Raw genomic sequence first — 18,094 nt, 5'->3', positions numbered from 1 at the left:
GCATCTCCAGAGAATTCCCACGTTCCGTCTTGAAGTGCGAAACTGTACTTGGCACCCTTGATGCGACCTCAAAAGTGCCGTGAAATACCGGTCTCACTCAAGGGGACCACCGAGGTTCCCGGCACCACTTCATCTGAGCCCCTTCTCCCCTTCTGATCGCGACCCGTGTGTCGATTCCCCTGCTTTGTCTGCAAGGGTTCCCTACCTTCCCGGCGAACCTCAGGATGAGGCCGGTCTCCCGAGGAAATTCGAGACGTAGCCTCGTGGGTGGTACCACATGCTGAAAGACCCCAATTTTCTGGTACGCTCTTGAAAAGAACCCGATGCCCGGAAACCTCTTTGAAGGCAACCCTGTGGATGAAGGCACAACACGAAGGGGCACTGACACCCCTGTGCATCGTCCGGAAAAACCCGCAGGTTCCACACACAGCTTAACAAGTGGCCTGTCACTCCGTGAACAACTCGAAAGGCAAGCGGAGATCCATTCCTCCACGGAAGACGAGGCGTGACTCTCTTGTCCGTACTCGGCAGGTACTCTGCGACCCGAGTCAGAAATGGAGAGGACCCCTGAGGTTCCTGCCTCCATTCGAGATGAGGCCCTCTTCGATTGCACCAAACCCAGTTGAGTAACGAAAGGCCCCTCCCAAATCCACAGTGTCCCTGACTTCTCAGAGGCACCCTGAGAAGTTGCCTGAGGTCACTGACACAAGTCGAGGGAACCCAGGGTTCCCTGCCGCAACCCAAGAAAGACCTCAAGAGTCCTTCTTCAATGCGTCTTGAGGCCCGATTCGCCTACTATGACTCGAGAGCAATCACGCACTCCCCTTCACCACACGCACGGAGACCTGACGTCCCTAGCACCACACGAGAGGCTCTCTGAGCTCCCCGTCATACCTCGTGAGAAATCTGATACTGGCGCCGCAGCTGGAGAAAACCCACGAGACGCCCCCGTCATCGCGAGATGAGGGCCTTCTTTTCCTGCATGGCCTGGAGTCCAATCCCGAGTCCTCTCTCCAAACTCCACAGGAGGCTTGACTCCCTTTAGTACACACATTGGGCTCCAAGAGATACCCATCGCGACTCGAGACGAGAGCGGAATTCTTTGCTTACCCTCGAGGTGAGAACTGACTCCCCGGATGAGTCTGGAATGCAAACCCGAGATCCCTGTCGCCCCTGGAGAGCAACTTTAGATCCTGGACACAAGCCTAGATTAGGTCTCTTTTGCCCTGCAGTGACTCTAGCGCAATCCCCAGCTCCCCCTCGCAACCCGAATGGAAGGTTGGATTTCAAGGCCAACAAGAGGAAGCCTAAATTCCCGGTCATAACTCGAGAATCCCGCCGCAACTCGAGCAAAACCACGTGGTTCTCCCGTCATCGCAAGATGAGGCCCTTGCCCGCTACAGCGTTTCAAAAGATGTCCCAGGTTCCGTCTTGAAATGCGAAACGGTACTTGGCACCCTTGATGCGACCCCAAAAGTCCCCCAACACGCCGGTCTCACTCAAGGGGAACACCGAGGTTCCCGGCACCACTTCATTTAAGCCCTTTCTCCCCTCCTGATCGTGACCGGTGCGTCGATTCCCCTGCTTTGTCTGCAAGGGGGCCCGACCTTCCCTGCACAACTCAGGATGAGGCCGGTCTCATGGGGAAATTCGATACGTAGCTTTGTGGGTGGTGCCACTTGCTGAAAGACTCCAATTTCCTGGTCCGCTCTTGATAAGAATCCGATGCTCGGACACCTCTTGGAAGGCAGCCTTGAGTATGAAGGTACAACACGAAGGGGCACTAACACACCTGTGCATCATCCGGAAAAACGGGCAGGTTACACACACAGCTCGACAAAGTGGCCTGTCACCTCGAGAACAACTCGAGAGGCAAGAGGAGTCCCATCCTCCAGAAAAGACGAGGCCTGACTCTCCTGTACCAACATGCAGGGACCTTGCGATCTGAGTCAGAAATGGAGAGGAACACTGAGGTTCCTGCTTCAACTCGAGATGAGTCCCTCTTACATTCCACCAAATGCAGAGGAGTCTCGAGAGGCCCCTCCAAACTGCACAGTATCCCTGACTTCTCAGAGGCACTCTGAGAAGCTCCCTGAGGTCTCAGGCACAAGTCAAGGGAACCCTGGGTTTTATGCAGTGACCCGAGAAAGACCTCGAGAGTCCTTCTTCAACCCGTCTTGAGGCCCGATTACCGTACCATGACTCGAGAGCAATGACGAACTCCCCCTAGCCATCTCATGGGGACCTGACTTCCCTGGCGCCACACGAGAGGCTCCCTGAGCTCCCTCTCGTACCTCGTCAGAAACCCGGCACTAGCGCGGCAGTCTAGAAAACCCACAAGACGCCGCCGTCATCGCGAGATGAGGGCATTCTTTTCCTGCATGGCCTGGAGAGGAATCCCGAGTCCTCTATCCAAACAGCACAGGAGGCTTGACTCTCTTTAGGGCACACAGTGGGCTCCAAGAGATACCCATCGCGACTCAAAAGGACAGCGGAGTTCTTTGCTTCCCCTCGAGACGAGGCCTGATTCCCCAGGTGAGTCTGGTATGCAAGCCCAAGATCCCTGTCACCCCTAGGGATGAACATTAAGTCCTGGACACAAGCCTAGATGAGGTCTATTTTGCCCTACAGTGACTCGAGGGCAATCCCCAGCTCTCCCTTGAAACTCGAATGGAAGATAGGACTTCCCTGGGCCAACACATGAGGAAGACTGTATTCCCCGTCGAAACTCGAGAATCCCGCCACAACTCGAGAAACGCTACTTGGTTCCCCTGTCATCGCAAGATGAGGCCCTTGCCCCCTACAGCGTCTCAAGAGAAGTCCCACGTTCCGTCTTGAATTGCGAAACGGTATTGGCACCCTTGATGCGACCTCAAAAGTTCCTCGACACACTGGTCTGACTCGAGGAGAACACCGAGATTCCTGGCACCACTACATCTGGGCCCTTTCTCCCCTCCTGATCGCGACAGGAGGGTCGATTCCCCTGTTTTGTCTTGAAGGGGTTCCCGCCTTTCCCGGTGCATCCCAGGATGAGGCCGGTCTCACGAGGATATTCGAGACATAGCCTCGTGGATGGTGACACATGCCGAAAGACCCCGATTTCCCGGTTCGCTCTTGATAAGATCCCAATGCCCGGACACCTCTTTGGAGATAACCCTTTTGATGAAGGCACAACACGAAGGGGCACTGACACCCCCGGGTATCGTCCGGAGAAACCCGCAGGTACCACACACAGCTCGAGAAGTGACCTGTCACCCCGTGAACAACTGGAGAGGCAAGCAGAGTTCCATTCCTCCACACAAGACGAGGCCTGACTCTCCTGTTCGAACTCTGCAGCGAAACTGCGATCCGAGTCAGATCTGGCCCAGGGGAAGTCAGGAGAGGAAACATGAGTTTCCTGCCTCCACTCGAGATGAGGCCCTCTTCCATTGCACCGAACCCCGTGGAGTCCCGAGAGGCCCCTCCCAACTGCACAGTATCCCTGACTTCTCAGAGGCACCCTTAGACCTTCCTGAGATCACCGGCACAAGTCGAGGGAACCAAGGGTTTCCTGCCCCAACCGGTAAAAGACCTCGAGAGTCCTTCTTCAACGCGTCTTGAGGTGCGATTCCCCTACCATGACTCGAGAGCAATGACGCGCTCCCCCTAGCCACGCGCATAGAAACCTGACTTCCCTGGCGCCACAGGAGAGGCTCCCTGAGCTCCCCATTATACCTCGTGAGCAACACCACACTGGAGCCGCAGCTCGAGAATACCCACGAGACGCCCCAGTCCTCACGAGATGAGGGCCTTCTTTTGCTGTATGGCCTGGAGAGCAATCCTGAGTCCTCTCTCCAAACTCCACAGGAGGCTTGACTCATTTTAGGCCACACAGTGAGCTCCAAGATATACCCGTCGCGACTTGACAGGAGAGCGGTGTCCTTGGCTTCCCCTCGAGACGAGGCCTGATTCCCCGGGTGAGTCGAGAATGCAATGCCGAGATCGCTGTCACCCCAGCAGAGGAACATTAGGTCCTGGACACAAGCCTAGATGAGGTCTATTTGGCCCTGCAGTGTCTCGAGAGCAATCCCCAGTTCTAACTCACAATTCGAATGAAAACTGGACTTCCCTGGGCCAGTTGAACAGGAAGCCTGAATTCCCCGTCGTAACTCGAGAATCCCGCCCCAACTCAAGAAAAACCACATGGTTCCCCTGTCATCGAAAGATGAGGCCCTTGCCCGCTACAGCGTCTCAAGAGAAGTCCTACGTTCCGTATTGAAGAGCGAAAAGTTACTTGGAACCCTTGATGCGACCCCAAAAGTTCCCCGACATACAATTCTCACTTGAGGAGAACACCGAGGTTCCCGGCACCACTTCATCTGAGACTCTTCTCCCCTCTTGATCGTGACAGGGGGTTCGATTCCCCTGCTTTGTCTGGAAGACATTCCCGACCTTCCTGGCGCACATCAAGATGAGGCCAGTCTCACGAGGAAATTTGAGACATAGCCTCGTGGGTGGTGCGGCATGCCAAAAGACCCCGATTCCCTGGTCCGCTCTTGATAAGAACCCGATGGCAGAACCCAACTCGAAGGCAATCCTGTGGATCAAGGCACAACACGAAGGGGCAGTGACACCCCGGTGCATCGTCCAGAAAAACCCGCAAGTTCCACATACAAATCGACAAGTGGCCTGTCACCCCATGAACAACGCGAGAGTCAAGCGGAGTTCCATTCCTCCACACAAGACGAGGCCTGACTCTCCTGTCCCAACTCTGCAGGGACTCTGTGATCCGAGTCAGATCCAGCGCATTCGAAGCGAGGAGAGGAACCCTGAGGTTCCTGCCTCAACATGTCATGAGGCCCTCTTCCATTGCACCAAACCCAGTGGAGTTCCGAGAGGCCCCTCCCAACTCCACAGTGACCCTGACTTCTCAGAGGCACGCTGAGAAGCTTCCTGAGGTCACTGGCACAAGTCAATGGAACCCAGGGTTTCCTTCTGCAACCCAGGAAAGACCTCGAGAGTCCTTCTTTAACACGTCTTCAGGCCCAATTCCCCTACCATGACTCGAGAACAATGACGGGCTCCCTCTCACCACGTGCATAGAGACCTGACTGCCCTGGCACCACGTGCGAGACTCACTGAGCTCCCAGTCTTACTTCGTGAGAAACCCCACACTAGCGCCACAGCTCGAGAAAACCTACGAGACGCCCCAGTCATTGGGAGATGAGGGCCTTCATTTCATGCATTCCCTGGAGAGCAATCCCGTGTCTTCCCTCCAAACACCAGAGGAGGTTTGACTCCCTTTAAGCCACTCAGTGGGCTCCAAGACATACCCGTCCGACTCGAGAGGAGAGCAGAGTCCTTTGCTTCCCCTCGAGACGAGGCCTGACTCCAAGGTGAGTCTGGAATGCAACCCCGAGATTTCTGTCGAGCCTTGACATGAACATTAGGTCCTGCACACAAGCCTTGGTGGGGTCTCTCTTGCCTTCAGTGACTAGAGCGCACCTCCAGCTCTTCCTCGAATCTCCAATGGAAGATAAGACTTTTGTGGGCCAACACAAGAGGAAGCATGAATTCCCTGTGGTAACTCAAATATCCCACCGCAACTCGAGAAAAACCAAGTGGTTCCTCAGTCATTCCAAGATGAGGCCCATGCCCGCTGGAGCACCCCAAGAGAAGTCCAACGTTCCATTTTGAAGAGCGAAACGGTACTTGGAACGCTTTATGTGACCCCAAAAGTTACCCGACATACCTGTCTCACTTGAGGGAAACACCGAGGTTCCCAGCAGCACTTCATCTGAGCCACTTCTCCCCTCCTGATCGCCACAGGAGGGTCAAATCCTCTGCTTTGTCTGGAAGGGTTTCATGACCTTCGCGGCACACCTCAGGATGAGGCCGGTTTCATGAGGAAATTCGAGACTAGCCACGTGGGTGGTGCCAAATGCTGAACGACCCCGATTTATCAGTCCGCTCTTCATAAGAACACGATGCCCGGACACCTCTTCGAAGGCAACCCTGTGGATGAAGACACAAAACGAAGGGTCACTGACACCCCCGTGCATCGTCTGGAAAAACATGCAGATTCCACACACAGTTTGACAAGGGGCCTGAAATCCCATGAACAACTCGAGAGGCAAGCGGAGTTCCATTCCTCAGAAAAGACGTAGCCTGACTCTCCTGTCCCAACTCTGCAGGGACCCTGATGTTGGAGTCCGAAACAGAGAGGAAGTCTGAGGTTCCTGCCTCCCCTCGAGATGAGCCCCTCTTCCATTGCGACAAACCCAGCGGAGTCCCGAGAGGCACCGCCAACTCCACAGTATCCCTCAACTCTCAGAGACACCCTGGGAAGTTCCCTAAGGTCCCCGGTAGAAGACGAGGGAAACGACTTTTTCCCGCCACAACCCGAGAAAGACCTCGAGAGACCCTCTTCAACGCGTCTTGAGGCCCTAGTCCCCTCCCATTACTCGAGAGCCACAACACGCTCCTCCTCGCTACGTGCAGGGAGACCTGACTTCCCTGGCGCCGCACGAGAGGCTCCCTGAGATCCTCGCCGTGCCTCGCGAGAAAACCCCCATGGGTGCCACAGCTCGAGGAAACCCCTGAGACGCCCCCGTCCTCGCGAGGTGAAGGGCCTTCTTTTCCTGCATGGCCTGGAGAACAATCCCGAGCCCTCTCTCCAAAATGAAGAGGAGGCTTGACTCCATTGACGCCACTAGGGGGCTCCAAGAGATCCGCGTCGCGACTCGGGAGGACAGCGGAGTCCTTTGCTTCCCCTCGAGACGAGGCCTGACACCCAGGGGGATCCTGGAATGCAACCCCGAGATCCCTGCCTTCCCTGGAGAGGAACATTAGGTCCTGGACACAAGGCTAGATGAGGTCTCTTCGGCCCTGCAGTGACTCGAGCGCAACCCCCAGCTTTCCCTCGCCAATCGAATGGAAGACTGGGCTTCCCAGGGCCAACAGAGGAGGAAGCCTGTAATCCCCATCGTCACTTGAGAATCCCGACGCAACTCGAGAAAAAAACGTGGTTCCAACGTCTTCGCAAGATGAGGCCCTTGCCCACTACAGCATCTCAAGGGAAGTCCCATGTTCCACCCTGAAGTGCGAAACAGTACCTGACACCCTTCGTGCGACCCCCAAAAGCTCCCCGACACGCCGGGTACCCTCGAGGGAACACCGAGTGTCCCGGCACAGCTTCATCTGAGCCCGTTCTCCCCTCCTGATCACGACAGGAGAGTCGATTCCCCTGCGTGGTTCAGAAGGGGTTACCGGCCTTCCCGGTGCACCTCAGGATGAGGCCGGTCTCACAGGGAAATTCGAGACGAGCCACGTGGGTGGTGCCACATGCCAAATGCCCCCAATTCCCCGGGCCGCTTTTGAGAAGGACCCGACGCCTGGACCCGTCTTCAAAGGCAACCCTGTGGGTGAAGGCACAACACGAAGGGGCACTGACACCCCCGTGCATCATTCGGAAAGACCCGCGGGTTCCACACACAGCTCGACGAGGGGCCTGAAAACCCCTGACAACTCGAGAGGCAAGCGGGGTTCCCTTCCTCAGACAAGACGAGGCATGACTCCCCTGTCCCAACTCTGCAGGGACCCTGTGGTCGGAGCCGAAACGGAGAGGAAGCCTGAGGTTCCTGCCTCCCCTCGAGGTGAGGCCCTCTTCCGTTGCGCCAGACCCAGCGGAGTCCCGAGAGGCCCCGCCAACTCCACAGGATCCCTCGCCTCTCAGAGGCACCCTGGAAAGTTCCCTAAGATCCCCGGCAGAAGGCGAGGGAAACGAGGGTTTCCCGCCGCCACCCTAGAAAGACCTCGAGAGTCCTTCTTCAATGCGTCTCGAGGCCCTAGTCCCCTCCCGTGACTCGAGAGCCATGACGCACTCCCCCTCGCCACGCGCATGGAGACCTGACTTCCCTGGCGCCGCACGAGAGGCTCCCTGAGATCCTCGTCGTGCCCGGGAGAAAACCCCCACGGGCGCCACAGCTCGAGGAAACACCTGAGACGCCCCCGTCCTGGCGAGCTGAGGGCCTTCTATTCCTGCATGGCCTGGAGAGCAATCCCGGGTCCTCTCTCCAAACTGAAGAGGAGGCTGGACTCCCTTGAGGCCACTCAGTGGGCTCCAAGAGATCCGCGTCGCCACTCGAGAGGAGAGCGGAGTCCTTGGCTTCCCCTCGAGACGAGGCCTGACTCCCCGAGGGAGCCTGAAATGCAACCCCGAGATCCCTGCCTTCCCTGGAGAGGAATATTAGTTCCCGGACACACGCCTTGATGAGGTCTATTTGGCCCTGCAGTGACTCGAGCGCTACCCCCAGATTTCCCTCGCTACTTGAATGGGAGATGGGGCTTCCCAAGGCCAACCCAAGAGGAAGCCTGAAATCCTCGTCGAAACTCGAGAATCCTGCCGCAACTCGAGAAAAACCACGTGGTTTCAACGTCTTCGCAAGATGAGGCCCTTGCCCGGTACGGCGTCTCAAGGGAAGTCCCATGTTCCGTCGTGAAGTGAGACACGGTACCTGACACCCTTCATGCGACATCCAAAAGTTCCCCGACATGCCAGGTTCCCTTGAGGGAACACCGAGAGTCCCGGCACCACTTCCTCTGAGCTCCTACTCCTCTCCTGTTCGCGACAGGAGAGTTGATTCCCCTGAGTGGTCTGGAAGGGGTTCCCGGCCTGCACGACGCCCCTCAGGATGAGGCCAGCCTCGCGAGGAAATTCGAGACAAGCCCCGTGGCTGGTGCCCCATGTTGAACGACCCTGATTTCCCGGTCCGCAGTTGAGGAGAACCCGATGCCCGGACACCTCTTCGAAGCCCACTCTGTGAGTGAAGGAACAACACGAAGGGGCACTGACACTCCCGTGCATCGTCCGGAAACACCCGCGGTTTCCACACACAGCTCCACGAGGGGACTGAGACTCCCTGAGCAACTCGAGAGGCAAGCGGAGTTCCCTTCCTCAGACAAGACGAGGCCTGACTCTCCTGCCCCAACGCTGCAGGGACACTGCTGTCGGAGTACGAAACGGAGAGGAAGCCTGAGGTCCTGTCTCCCCTCGAGATGAGGCCCTCTTCGATTGCGCCAAACCCAGAGGAGTCCCGAGATGGCCCACCAACTCCACAGCATCCCTCACATCTAAGAGGAACCCTGGGAAGTTCCCTCAGGTCACCGGGAGAAGTCGAGGGAAACGAGGGTTTCCCGCCGCAAGCCGAGAAAGACCTCGAGAGTCCTTCTTCTACAAGCCTTGATGCCCTAGTCCCCTCCCAGGACTCGAGAACAATGACGCTCTCCCCTACGCCACTCTCACGGAGACCTGACTTCCCTGGCGCAGCACGAGAGGCTCCCTGAGAACCTTGTCGTGCCTCGTGAGAAAAGCCCCACGGAGGCCGCAGCTCGAGGAAACCCCTGAGAAGCCCCCGTCCTCGCGAGGTGAGGGCCTTCTTTTCCTGCCTTTCCTGGAGAGCAATCCCGAGTCCTCTCTCCAAACTGAAGATTAGGCTTGACTCCCTTGAGGCCACTCAGAGGGCTCCAAGAGATCCGCGTCGTGGCTCAAGAGAAGAGCGGAGTCCTTTGCTTCCCCTCGAGGCGAGGCCTGACTCCACGGGGGACTCTGGAGTGCAACCCCGGGATCCCTGTCTTCCCTTGAGAGTACTACTAGGTCCTGGACACACGCCTAGATGAGGTCTCTTGGGCCCTGCAGTGACTCGAGCGCAACCCCCAGCTTTCCCTCGCAACTCGAATGGAAGATGGGGCTTCCCAGGGCCAACCCAAGAGGAAGCCTGAAATCCCCGTCGTAACTCGAGAATCCCGCCGCAACTCGAGAAAAACCACGTGGTCCCAACGTCTTCGCAAGATGGGGCCCTTGCCCGCTACGGCGTCTCAAGGGAAGTCTCACGTTCCGTCCTGAGTTGCGAAACGGTACCTGACACCCTTCATGCGACCTCCAAAATTTCCTAGACACGCCGGGTTCCCTCGAGGGGAACACCGAGGGTCCTGGCACCCCTTCATCTGAGCCCCTTCTCCCCTCCTCATCACGACAGGAGAGTCGATTCCCTGCGTATTCTGGAAGGGGTTTCCGGCTTTCCCGGCACACCTCAGGATGAGGCCGGCCTCCCGAGGAAATTCGAGATGAGCCCCGTGGGTTGTGCCACATGCCAAACGACCCCGATTTCCCAGTCCGCTCTGGATAAGAACCCGATGCCCGGACACCTCTTCGAAGGCAACCCTGTGGGTGAAGTTACCATTCGAAGGGGCACTGATACCCCCGTGCGTCGTCCGGAAAAACCCGCGGTTTCCACACACAGCTCGACGAGGTGCGTGAGACACCCTGAGCAATTCGAGAGGCAAGCGGAGTTCCCTTCCTCAGACAAGACGAGGCCTGACTCTCCTGTCCCAACTCTGCAGGGACCCTGTGGTTGGAGTCCGAAAAGGAGAGGAAGCCTAAGTTTCCTGTCTCCCCTCGAGATGAGGCCCTCTTCCATTGCGCCAAGCCCAGTGGAGTCCCGAGAGGCCCCGCCAACTCCACAGCATCCCTCACCTATCAGAGGCACCATGGGAAGTTCCCTCAGGTCCCCGGCAGAAGTCGAGGGTAACGAGGCTTTCCCGCCGCAACCCCAGAAAGACCTCGAGTGTCCTTCTTCAATGCGTCTGGAGGCCCTAGTCCTCTCCCATGACTGGAGAGCCATGACGCGCTCCCCCTCGCCACGCGCACAGAGACCTGACTTCCCTGGCACCGCATGAGAGGCTCCCTGAGATCCTCGTCTTGCCTCGGGAGAAAACCCCACGGGCGCCGCAGCTCGAGGAAACCCCTGAGAAGCCCCCATCCTCGCGAGGTGAGGGCCTTCTTTTCCTGCCTGACCCAGAGCACAATCCCGAGTCCTCTCTCCAAACTAAAGAGAAGGCCTGACTCCCTTGAGGCCACTCAGTGGGCTCCAAGAGATATGCGTCGCGACTTGAGAGGAGAGCGGCATCCTTGGCTTGCCCTCGAGGCCTGACTCCCCGGGGGAGTCTGGAACGCCACCCTGAGATCCCTGTCTTCCCTGGAGAGGAACGTTAAGTCCCGGACACAGGCCTAGATGAGGTCTCTTTGGCCCTGCAGTGACTCGAGTTCAACCCTCAGCTTTCCCTCGCAACTCGAATGGAAGATTAGGCTTCCCGGGGCCAACACAAGAGGAAGCCTGAAATCCCCGTCGTAACTCTAGAATCCCGCCGCAACTCGAGAAAATCCACATGGTCCCAACGTCTTCGCAAGATGAGGCCCTTGCCCGCTACGGCGTCTCAAGGGAAGTCCCAGGTTCTGTCCTGAAGTGCGAAACGGTACCTGACTCCTTTCATGCAACCCCCAAAAGTCCCCCACACACCGGTTTCCCTCGAGGGTAACACCGAGGGTTCCGTCCCCTCTTCATCTGAGCCCCTTCTCCCCTCCTGATGGCGACAGGAGAGTCGATCCCCCTGCGTTGTCTGGAAGGGTCCCCGGCGTTCCCAGCACACCTCAGGATGAAGCCGGCCTCACTAGGAAATTTGAGACTAGCCCCGTGGGTGGTCCCACATGCTGAAAGACCCCGATTTCCCTGTCCGCTCTTGAAAAGAACCCGAGGCCCGGACACCTCTTCGAAGGCAACCCAGTGGGTGAAGGCACAACACGAAGGGGCACTGTCACCATCGTGCATTTCCGGAAACACCCGCAGGTTCCACACACAGCTCAACAAGGGGCCTGAGACCCTCTGAGCACCTCGAGAGGCAAGCGGAGTTCCCTTCCTCAGACAAGACGATTCCTGACTCTCCTGTCCCAACTCTGCAGGGACCCTGCGGTCGGAGTCCGAAACGGAGAGGAAGCCTGAGGTTCCTGCCTTCCCTGGAGATGAGGCCCTCTTCCATTGCGCCAAACCCAGGGGAGTCCTGAGAGGCCCCGCCAACTCCACAGCATCCCTCATCTGTCAGAAGCACACTGGGAAGTTCCCTAAGGTCACCGGTAAACTTTTATTGCACAAGGTCCCCATGAAAAGGCCCACGCAGCAGGACAGCCACAGATTCTGTCTGCCATTAAAGGGCAGTAAGGTGCCCTCCCCCCTTCTTTGCTGCCTCGGCGGCCACCAGGGTGCAATTCGCGTACCCTTCCCTTTCCCATCCTAGCAGGTGCTCCAGGGCCCGCTGGCCTACAAAGTGCCAGAAGCAGGGCTGGGCCAGCCGGCCAGAATTCAGGGTTCTGTCCTTTGGACTTCCAGCGGACACTAGGCTGCTTGGGAAAACCGCGCAGACTCTGAGGTTTTTCAGCAGAGGGGTGGAGCGGTAAAGGCCTTGACCCCAAAGACGAGGCATTTCTGCGACCGTCAGGTTGGGGAGCTCTGAGACTGTGCCAACACAGGGCGGAATACATGGTTCCCTGCTCCACGCAGTCCCCGTTCCCTTACCTGTGTTCCGCACCCCTCCGCTGTGGCCAATGGATGCCGATCCTTGGGGATCCAGGAGTTCACGAAATGGGCATTCCCAGCCGCAATGGCGACCCCCAACAGCACATCTGGAAAGCCCTCCCCCACCCCCGCCAGGAGCCGACCCCCACTGCGAACGGAACCCCACCCCGCCCCGCGCCGCCAGGTTTGGCCCCGGCCCTGCCGGGCTCCCGGCGGGTTCCCAGCCATATTGGCGACCCCCGGGAGCACAACAGGGACCGACCCCCCCACCCACAGCGAGCGGAATCTCGACCTGTGCAGCCCAGGTTTACCCCACCCTGGCTGCGCTCCCGGCGCATTTCCAGCTGCAGTGGCCATCTCTGAGAGCACAACTGGGAAGCCCTCCCCTACCCCCGCCAGGAGCCGACACCCGCCCTGTGCCGCCCGGGTTCGCCCCGCCCCTGCCGCGCTCCAGGGGCGCTGCCCACCTTCACCAGTGGCTCTCGGTGAGCCCCGTCCCCACGCCCGGTTCCAGGAGAGGCTCTCTGACCTCACTGCTGCCGCCGCCAGGTCAAACATGAGGACAATACATACACCCCACAAAGACAATCCAAGCTGTCTATGATTTAGGGATAAAACGAGGACTACAGAAAGGCAAGATGACCTGACCTAGGAGGGCCATGATATTCTATAGAACCAGACAAAGTTGGTTACCAAGGAAACTTTTTTCCTTGGAACCCGGAAAGCTGGTTCTTTGCATATGCAATGACCAACAATTAGCTTGTTACCCAAGCCTGCCTTACTGCCACCCCCATCCCCCCACTCCCCAGAAGACTGGCTCAAAGAAATATTTTAAATCTCAGGCGGAAACCTGGAAGATGTCTTGTCTGTCTGTTTGGATTAAGGTATGTGTCAGTGTGAGCCCTGTGTTTTTTGATAATATTGCTCAAGTTCTGTGTTCTGATTTCAATGGTCTCAAGACAAGGCAGCCCTTCCAAATCAAACTGCTGGAAATACAAGAAAACATTGACCTAAATGAATGTCAGAGTCCCGTGAACTGGTAACTGGTCAATATTAAATATCTAGTATTTTTGGTTTTGCTCCTCCATTATAGACATGTCTAAGAGTCAACAACATTAAGCACAACATGTTCATAGTGCCTAGGTTTCTTCTGAGGTAAAAATTGCTCTATTGTTATATCTGTCACAAGCTTGTCAGCAAGAAACTACCTGGAAACGACAACAACAAAAGTAAAAAATGTAAATGTGATATGAGCTTTTAGACAAACTCTTTACAATAATTATACTCTAAAATATCTGCCTCTCATAGTCTTGATTGAAGGCAGAGGAGAAGGGGATGACAGAGGATAAGATGGTTGGATGGCATCACTGACTCTATGGACATGAGTTTGAGCAAGCCCCTGGAGCTGGTGACGGACACGGAAGCCTGGCGTCCTTCAGGCCACGGGGTCCCAAAGAGTCAGACACGACTGAGCAACTGAACTGAACTGAACTAACAAACGTTTCTCCAGGTGTTTTGGTTACCCGAGTTTCTATCCTTGTGACGACAGTGTATTGAATAGCTAGGTCATTTCCAAATAAATGAAAGTTCTGAAACATTCACGACTTGAAAGGACCTCCCTTTTACACAGAAACAAAAGAGATTTTTGACTCTCCATGAATAGTGTCTGGCACCATCCTGACATGTTAAATATAAGAAAGCAATTGTTTTGTTTTGTTTTGTTCTGTTCTTGGGGGTGGGGGGAGGGGGGCGGGCTATAGCCAATGCCAATATAAAAGTCAGTTCTTGGTTGCTGAAGGGAAATGTATGACTTGTTATTACAAGAAAGTATGTGGAATGCAATGGCACTTGAGGAAGGAAAACAAAGTAGTTCTGTCTTACAGGTGGCCGTTTCAGGATGGGAGAAGCAAAGGAATGGGTACAGAATGGGATAAGGAGGTTGTAGGGAAAGTGGACCCCCAGAAAAGAGTTCTGTGCCTAGCACAAGTTTTCTTGAGATGTCGAACTGCCTTTGCTAATGGAGTTTAAGTTTCTTTACCTCTTAAGTGATCTCTTCTAGGTTGACCTAGAACAGAAATCTTTTGTTAGCTTTGTCTAAGTGGAGAAGTAGTGTTTCACGGTGACATATGTGATCCTTCCTGACTGTTTGCAGCCCTTTTGATATCGATGCACTGCTTCTGCTGCTGCTGCCGCCGCTGCTGCTGCTAAGTCGTTTCAGTCGTGTCCGACTCTGTGCGACCCCATAGACGGCAGCCCACGAGGCCCCGCAGTCCCTGGGGTTCTCTAGGCAAGAACACTGGAGTGGGTTGCCATTTCCTCCTCCCATGCATGAAAGTGAAAAGTGAACGTGAAGTCGCTCAGTGGTGTCCGACTCTTAGCGACCCCATGGACTGCAGCCTACCAGGCTCCTCCATCCATGGGATTTTCCACGCAAGAGTACTGGAGTGGGGTGCCATTGCCTTCTCCCATATCTATGCACAAGCCTGCCTAAATAATTGACTTCTAGCTAGCTTTGGGATGCCAATGACCATCCACCCTTACAAGGCAACAGAGAAGAGAAAAACACTTACCACAGGAGGTCCTGGTAAGGAACGAGGAACTAACAAGCTCCCGCCAACCAGGATTCTGCAGAGGTCAACAAGAGGTCAGTAAGAGATGGAAGACTTCAGTCCAGAGGTCCTAGCAACTTCCATCTTGCAGCAGAGACCCAGCATAGTCAAAACGAATTCAATGTTGCAAAAAATAAGTAAACAGATAAAGGACAGAAGTTCTTTGAGCACATGACTGAGATTAGGGGTGAGGCAGTACATGTACGGTGCCCGGAAAATCTTAAAGTATGAGAAAGGAAAGAAATTAAAGACAACTATCAAGTTGTCCAAACTGATAAAAACGAAAGATTACACAGTTTTTTCTGTATATATTACCAGATAATAATCTGAAAAGGAATTAAAAAAAATTCCCTTTCAATAATGTCAACAAGAATACAACACTTTGCCATGGATGTAACGAGGATGACAAGACTGGCACACTGGAACTTATACACCCTGGCTGAAAACTATCCTGAATACATGGACAGATATTCCATAACAATGGAAAGACTTAAGATGGCAATACCATGGAATGCATCTTCAATCTGAAATGAAGATTTGATATGATTTGATCGCTCAGAGCTTTTGTGTCATCAATTGTTATTAAAGTATAAATGAGATAGAGAAAGCTGCTGACTTAGACTTGAGGCGGGGTGTACGCCCTGCTGGGCTCTAGCCAGATATTCTACAGGCACTAGCAGTCAGCTCAGGAAAGAAAGGCACTGTCTCAGGGAATGGCACCAGGCCCCTCCCCCACGACATGCCTTGAGGTCACATTGGCAGCAGGTGAGTCATCCTGGGCCAAAAACTGATTGACATGAATCTTGAAGAAAGGCAGTATTCCAGGCAAATATATCATTTCCTTAACATAGATTAGGAGAACAAGGTACGAGGAAAACATACTGTTTTGTTCAAGTCGCTTCTGAGCCTATTGGGGGAACCGACCTGAAGCCAGAGTCCAGCAGATATACATAGGATATTTACATCGCTTAAGACAAACATTTCCTCAGGAACAAATGCATTGCTTAGCTCAAGGTTTGTCTGCGAAATTCTTACACATCAGGAGATGGATCCGAGCTGGGTTTCTACACACAAGAACATGAATGCAAAGGACAAGCCTGCACAGCCCATCTGCCCCCCTCCCCCACAGCCAGCAGCATTTCCAAGTGACCTCCTAAGGCCTTCCCCAAAATACAGGGGCACCTCTGGGTTTCCTGTTTCCCTCACTTCGAACACTTTTCTTAAAAAAAAAAAAAAATCCTGCACACTTCTTGATAGAATGCCACAGTGCAAGGAAAACAGGCCTTCAATACTTAACCCTCCCTGTGCCAAACACTTGGGGCTTGGTTTTGTTTTGTTTTGTTTTTTAATTACACCACCACATAATTTATTTATTTATTTATTTATTTTTTAATTTTATTTTATTTTTAAACTTTACATAACTGTATTAGATTTGCCAAATATCAAAATTAATCCGCCACAGGTATACATGTGTTCCCCATCCTGAACCCTCCTCCCTCCTCCCTCCCCATTCCATCCCTCTGGGTCGTCCCAGTGCACCAGCCCCAAGCATCCAGTATCGTGCATCGAACCTGGACTGGCAACTCATTTCATACATGATGTTACACATGTTTCAATGCCATTCTCCCAAATCTTCCCACCCTCTCCCTCTCCCACAGAGTCCATTAGACTGTTCTATACATCAGTGTCTCTTTTGCTGTCTCGTACACAGGGTTATTGTTACCATCTTTCTAAATTCCATATATATGCGTTAGTATACTGTATTGGTGTTTTTCTTTCTGGCTTACTTCACTCTGTATAATAGGCTCCAGTTTCATCCACCTCATTAGAACTGATTCAAATGTATTCTTTTTAATGGCTGAATAATACTCCATTGTGTATATGTACCACAGCTTTCTTATCCATTCATCTGCTGATGGACATCTAGGTTGCTTCCATGTCCTGGCTATTATAAACAGTGCTGCGATGAATATTGGGGTACTCGTGTCTCTTTCCCTTCTGGTTTTCTCTGTGTGTATGCCCAGCAGTGGGATTGCTGGATCATAACCTTAAAAGCTTCTGCACATCAAAGGAAACTATTAGCAAGGTGAAAAGACAGCCTTCAGAATGGGAGAAGATAATAGCAAATGAAGCAACTGACAAACAACTAATCTCGAGAATATACAAGCAACTCCTACAGCTCAACTCCAGAAAAATAAATGACCCAATCAAAAAATGGGCCAAAGAACTAAATAGACATTTCTCCAAAGAAGACATAAAGATGGCTAACAAACACATGAAAAGATGCTCAACATCACTCATTATCAGAGAAATGCAAATCAAAACCACTATGAGGTACCATTTCACACCAGTCAGAATGGCTGCGATCCAAAAGTCTACAAGTAATAAATGCTGGAGAGGGTGTGGAGAAAAGGGAACCCTCTTACACTGTTGGTGGGAATGCAAACTAGTGCAGCCACTATGGAGAACAGTGTGGAGATTCCTTAAAAAACTGGAAATAGACACCACATAATTTAAACTTTTTACAATGTCTAATTATTCAGTACCAAAACACCAAACTTTTATTGCACAAGGTCCCCATGAAAAGGCCCACGCATCAGGACAGCCACAGATTCTGCCATGAAAGGGCAGCAAGGTGCCCTCCCCCCTTCTTTGCTGCCTGGGCGGCCACCAGGGTTTGAAATCCATGCACCCTACTAAGTTTCTAGGGTGCAATCCGTGGACCCTTCCCTTTCCCATCCCAGCAAGTGCTCAAGGGCCCGCTGGCTTACAAAGTGCCAGAAGCAGGGCTGGGCCAGCCGACCAGAGTTCAGTGTTCTGTCCCTTGGACTTCCAGGGGACACTAGGCTGCTTGGGAAAACCGTGCAGACTGAGATTTTTCAGCAAAGGGGTGGAGCGGTAAAGGCCTTGACACCAAGGGCGAGGCCTTTCTGCAACCACCAGGTTGGGGAGCTCCGAGAATGTGACAACAGACGGCGGAATACATGGTTCCCTGCTCCAAGCAGTCCCAGTTCCCTGACCTGTGGCCCGCAGCCCTCCGCTGCACCCACTAGATGTGGATCCTTGGGGAAACAGGAGCATAGGAAATGGGCGTTCCTA

This window comes from Bubalus kerabau, unplaced genomic scaffold, assembly GCF_029407905.1.
Source record: "Bubalus kerabau isolate K-KA32 ecotype Philippines breed swamp buffalo unplaced genomic scaffold, PCC_UOA_SB_1v2 scaffold_42, whole genome shotgun sequence".
In the NCBI taxonomy this organism is placed as follows: domain Eukaryota; kingdom Metazoa; phylum Chordata; class Mammalia; order Artiodactyla; family Bovidae; genus Bubalus; species Bubalus kerabau.
The sequence above is the reverse complement of the archived record's forward strand: the minus strand, read 5'-3'. Positions refer to the sequence as shown.